This window comes from Sinocyclocheilus rhinocerous, unplaced genomic scaffold (assembly GCF_001515625.1).
Source record: "Sinocyclocheilus rhinocerous isolate Xijiao unplaced genomic scaffold, SAMN03320098_v1.1 scaffold2393, whole genome shotgun sequence".
In the NCBI taxonomy this organism is placed as follows: Eukaryota; Metazoa; Chordata; class Actinopteri; order Cypriniformes; family Cyprinidae; genus Sinocyclocheilus; species Sinocyclocheilus rhinocerous.
Genome location: NW_015635043.1, coordinates 104734 through 110691, shown reverse-complemented (window position 1 = coordinate 110691; position 5958 = coordinate 104734). Strand labels below are relative to the sequence as shown.

Below are 5958 nucleotides of genomic sequence, written 5' to 3'. Positions count from 1 at the left end.
TGAAATATTAGAAATATTATTACAAGTTAAAATTACTGTTTTCTGTGTGTATATATTATAAAATAAAATGGATGTAAAGCTTGCTCTTGTTCCGCCCCTTCTAACTAGAGTGTGCTAGCCAGAGTGCACCAGAATTCACTAGTGCGAGAACACCAGGTGAAGTTAATTAAGTTAATCTATTAATTAGCAGGGCAGAACAGACTTTATGTAGAGTAGCGGTGGTTTGAACAAAGAAAAGATTCCTTTTTGTGCAGAGTTAAGCTACTACAACAAACTGAAGAAGCAACCGATGAGCTTTAATATTTTGTTATTTTGTACTTGGGTTGTTTTGTTCAATCATGTTGTATTTGAATATTATTAGTTTTGTATTAGTTTGGTTTGTGAATTAGGTCTGGTTTTCTATTTAGAGAGTATATTTAAATTAAAAGTTGTAAAAAGGATGTTTAAAATAATTGATTTAAAAAGCAGTGTATTTGGTATGTAAAAGTATATAAATGGTTAAATATCTGTTGTCTACTTGTATGATATTCTTTATGGTAATTTTAAGCTTTTCTCAAGAGTCAGGAAAACATCTATGAGCAGTTGGATCAGTTGAGGGATGAGGATCCACCTAGGTGAGAGACCAAGATTGAGCCAAGGCAAGCGAGAACCAGAGCCTTAAACCAGTCAAGTAGCCATCCTTCAGGTTGTGTTGTCTGTGGAGACAATAAGCATAAGAGAAAGCTGTACTTCTGTAAAAAGTTTCGAATGCTCAAGCTCACAGAGAAGAACGATGCGGTAAGAAAATTGGGAGGCTGTAGGAAATGTCTGGAAGTTCATGATGTTGATGACCACTGCAAAACTTCATTCCTGTGTAAAAGTCCAGAGTGTAAGGATCAGCGAGTCACAGACCACCACTATTACTTGTGCCCCAATGCTGAAGCGGTTAGACGTAACATGGCCCAAAAGAAAAGCAGAGTCAGTATAGTGGGAGGTGAAGACAAAAGAAATTATACAGAGGCTCAAGATGAATTCTTTAGGAAACTCTCACCTGAATTAGCCCAACAGTGCCGAGATGCCTTCTGCAATACGGTGTCCAGGACCTCTCATACTGTAAAAAGTCAATCAAGCCTTCTAGAGGAAAATGGCTTAGTTGAGTGGCCTGTCATCATGATGATTCTGGATGACCTAGCTTAAGATACCAACTATATCACACATGAGGCAGCTGACCGACTTCATCTCAGAGGCAAAGACATCACACTTGGGGTCCATGGTGTCGGAGGCATGAAAGTCCTTGTGAAAACAATGCGTTACCTGCTGAAGATCCGAGTCAGGACTCCAAGAGGCACTCTTAGGTCCCACCAGTTGATCTGCTATGGTCTGGACAAAATTGCAGAGGTTCATAGACGTGTAACAGCAAATCAACTGCAAACATTCTTCCCAGATGTTCCTCTCAGTGAATTGGTGAGGCCAAGAGAGATCCATCTCTTAATAAGCCACAAGGAAGGTCAGCTAGCTCCTCAGAGAGCCCGCATTGTGGGAGACCTCGTGCTGTGGGATGGGCCATTAGGAAAGACGGTTGCTGGTACCCATCTTGAGCTGATTGCAGTTTCAGCCGATACGTCCAGAACGCATTTTGCAAGGTCCATGAGGACTGCTGTTGTGAAGTATGAAGAACTTACCTGTGTATCCCCTATTCATCCTCCACCAATTCAGCAGGCCTCATTAGCCATCCAACCTCAGCAGTTTAGTTCTGCAGCTACTACCCGTGACTTCCTTGAGTGGTGGAGATGGGATAGTATTGGTGCTGCTTGTGAGCCAAGATGTGGAGGCTGTCGTTGTGGAAATTGCCAGCCAGGTGGCAAAGAGATGACCCTTGCTGAAGAAAGGGAGTTGGAAGTGGTGAGGAGTGGGCTTGTATATGCACTTGCCGATGACCACAGTGAATGGCCCCACTGGCATGCCAGATATCCCTGGATAGAAGATCCAGCCACATTGCCAAACAACAGAAAGGCAGTTGAGAGCACCTTCTTGAGGACAGAGAGACAGCTAGCCAAAGAGTTGGAATGGAAACCTGCTTATGCCGCTCAGGTCCACGACATGGTCAATCGCCGGGCCGCAATGAAGTTGTCCAAAGAAGCTTTACTTACTTGGTCCGGACCAGTTTGGTACATCGGCCATCTCATTGCTCCAAATCCACATTCTGTCACGACTCCAGTAAGACTCGTCTGGAACAGCAGCCAAAAGTTTAGAGGCCCGAGTCTCAATGACCTCCTGCTGAAGGGTCCTGATGTCCTAAATCCAATTTGTGCAACATGGCACAATCCAGGTTAAACAATGGTACCATTTAATCGACAGTCAGACAATCCTTGGTGCAATCCAGCGTGAGAGCTATGGTTTCCAGACTTTTTTCGCCAACAGGATTGGAGAGATCCAAGGCAGTACACGACTTCAGGACTGGTGGTGGGTCCATGGACCACTGAATATCGCCAACATTATTACTCGAGGGGCTGGTCCAAAGCACTTGGAGGAAGATTCAGAGTGGCAGCAGGGGCCAAGGTTTCTGAATCTACCAGTGAATGAGTGGCCAATTAAATCTGCAAAAGATGTGACTGCAACCGCCCAAGAGAGCATTGGTAAGATGCAAAAGAAATCGTTTAGTGCTGCACTTACAAGAGCTCAAGTGAAAAAAGAACTGTCAGATAAAGGACATCGAAGACCGCCAGCTGGCTTAGTTATCCAAAACCTGGTGGATGAATGGTCTTACCAAACCAGCTCAAAGATGAGGACAACAAAGCTCTTGGCCTGGGCTACACAGTAGAGGATGACATGTTTAATGTCATGGTTCGAATAAACTTTTCAAAGAGAAAGAAAAAAATGAGACTTGGCCAGGACCTTTTGTTGGGACAAGTTAGAGCTCAGACGCCACACCCACTAACACGACGAGAGTTGCTCAGTCAAGTTTCTGGTCTGTATGACCCAATCGGTCTGACAACACCCATAAAGCAGAGAGGAGCCATTTTGGTCTGAAGAGCATTTCAAGAGGCCAAACTTTTAATGAAGATGAGGGGAACTGCGTGGGTCATCAAAGGAAGAAGAATTGCTAAAAAAGTTGTTGATAACTGCATAATTTGTAAGAAAGCCAGAGCCAGAAGATGTCAACAAGTAATGGGAAATTTGCCTCGAGAGGATTAGACCTGCAGCCCCGTTTGAGTTTACAGCTGTTGACCTGTTTGGACCCTATCAAGTCAAGGACGATGTGAAGAAGCGGGTCACAATGAAGGTGTGGGGAGCCGTATTCTGTTGCATGGTCAGTAGGGCTATCCACACAGAGCTGGCCAACACCATGTCAACTGAGAGTTTCTTAATGGCGTACCAGAGGTTCACTGCAATTCGAGGGCATCCTAAGAAGATCTGGTCTGACCCAGGCACCAACTTCATCGGTGCAAAATCTGTCCTGGAAGAACTATACAAGTTCCTGAATGATTTAGATGGGAAGCTTCGGCTCAAAATGGAACCGACTGGGAGTGGAAAATCCAATCAGCCGATTCGCCTCATCGAAATGGTGCTGCGGGATCTGCTGTTCGCATCGCGAAGAAGGCATTTCAGAGTCTGGGGAAAGAATCAGGCCTCAGCTATAGTGAGCTCCAGACAACCCTTCAGATCGCTGCCAACCTTGCCAACGAACGTCCGATAGATGCCAGGGTGCAGAGCCGTGAAGACAGTGTGCAGTACATCACGCCCAATATGCTTTTACTGGGACGAGCATCTTTGAGTGGCGATTTTAAAACATTTGATTTCATAAGCTACCCCTACAAGAGACTCCGGGAAATGCAGTGCCAGGTCAACAGGTTCTGGAGGTCTTGGAGCTAGCTCGCTGGTCCCAACTTGTTTGTGAGAAGCAAATGGCATACCTTACAAAGGAACGTTGCTGTTGGAGATATCGTTTGGTTGTGTGATCAGAATGCTTTGAGGGGACAGTTTAAGCTTGGAAGAGTTGTAAATGTTAACCCAGACTCCAGAGGTGTCGTGCGGGATGTGAATGTCAAGATGGTTCCAAGCTACTGTGTCTCTGTGATAAAACCTGTAATGAAACCTGAGGTGAGACCTGTGAAATCTGCAGCATTCAGTCATCCAACCTCCAAGGTCCAGAAGGACTTTTAGCCCATAATTCTGCACAGGGATGTCCGGCGCTTGGTTGTCCTGCTGCCAGTTGAAGAGCAGACAGGAGGCCCAGAAAAAAGGCTCTGCCCAGGAAAGGGGTTTTGACCATAGGTTTGCCGTGAAGTTTTGCAATCTTTCCAGCTGTTCCAGTGGGAAGATTGAGTGGGAGGTGTTGTGGCAAACTATTGGTTGCTCTTGTTCCGCCCCTTCTAACTAGAGTGTGCTAGCCAGAGTGCACCAGAATTCACTAGTGCGAGAACACCAGGTGAAGGTAATTAAGTTAATCTATTAATTAGCAGGGCAGAACAGACTTTATGTAGAGTAGCGGTGGTTTGAACAAAGAAAAGATTCCTTTTTGTGCAGAGTTAAGCTGCTACAACAAACTGAAGAAGCAGCCGATGAGCTTTAATATTTTGTTATTTTGTACTTGGGTTGTTTTGTTCAATCATGTTGTATTTGAATATTATTAGTTTTGTATTAGTTTGGTTTGTGAATTGGGTCTGGTTTTCTATTTAGAGAGTATATTTAAATTAAAAGTTGTAAAGGATGTTTAAAATAATTTATTTAAAAAGCAGTGTATTTGGTATGTGAAAGTATATAAATGGTTAAATATCTGTTGTCTACTTGTATGATATTCTTTATGGTAATTTAAAAAAGAACACTTTGTATACAAGTTTTGCTTGGTATTTTTGATTATATTTATTAGTGCTCTTACAGTGGTGTTTGTATTTGTCTAAAGGTTTTTCACCTGCTTGACTAAATGACTGGCTGATTGATCACTGCATCAAAAAATCTGAAAAAATAAAAGAAAGCAAGTATGGTCAATGAGTGGAATCCGGTGGAATTCTTGTAGTGGGCTGTCTTATCAAGTGGGAGAGTTCTGCACATTGAAACTTTGTAAATGGTGAAACCACTTGACAATTATCAATGTTGAAAACACTTGTGCTGCTTCATATTTTTGTGGAAACCATGAGTCTTCAGGATTCTTTGAATAGAAAGTTAAAAAACACCATTTATTTGAAATGGAAATCTTTTGTAGCATTGTAAATGTCTTTGCTGTCATTTGTGATCAATATAATGCGTCCTTGTTGAATAAAAGCATTCATTTTTTCCCAAACTTTTGATCAGAGCTTTCATGTTTAGGTTCTAACTGTGTTTGCTGTCAGTGTATTGTGTGAAAGGTCTACTGTAGGATAAGAGGCAGATGTGCTGTGTTGTACAGGTGATGGCTGTCGGCACTGGGAGCATCACTGTGGGGCAATGGAGTCTCGTGCTCAGTGGGCCGCCAAACTGCTGCAGGAGTTTCAGAGGAGGATGGAGGATCTGGGCATCCCTGGACCTCACTCAGAGCCAAATGTGTCCGCTAAAGACTCACCAGCCAAAAAAATCAAGGGTAAACGCTACCCATCCCGAATCCAACAATAAATGTTGGTGTTACGGTGGATGATTCATCATCAGTTTTGTTTTAATTTTTACTTCAAAGTGTCACAACTTGTTCCTTTTCTGCTAATGTTACCTCAGCGTTTTCTCTCAACAGCTACAGTTCTTACAATTTCCTAGTCTAAACACTAAAAAAAAAAAAAAAATATATATATATATAGATGTATTTGACATGAGCATGTCTGGTTTTGTTTGCTTTATTGTGCTAGTTTCTTAATATTGAATTGGTCTTATTTTATGTTACGCAGATGGAGAATCACTGTCCAATTTCAGTCCTGAGCGGTCTCAGACCTCACGGCGGACTTCAGCAGCCGCCCCGTCCTCAGGAACCCCGCTGAAGAGACTTCGCTCCAGCTGTATGGTGATCCGTGTGGA

At 43.1% G+C, this 5958-nt stretch overlaps 1 pseudogene; it reads left to right on the top strand.

The window, feature by feature from the left end:
* The window catches only part of LOC107746334 (UHRF1-binding protein 1-like), a 48053-nt pseudogene that overhangs the window by 23550 nt on the left and 18545 nt on the right, over window positions 1-5958 (top strand).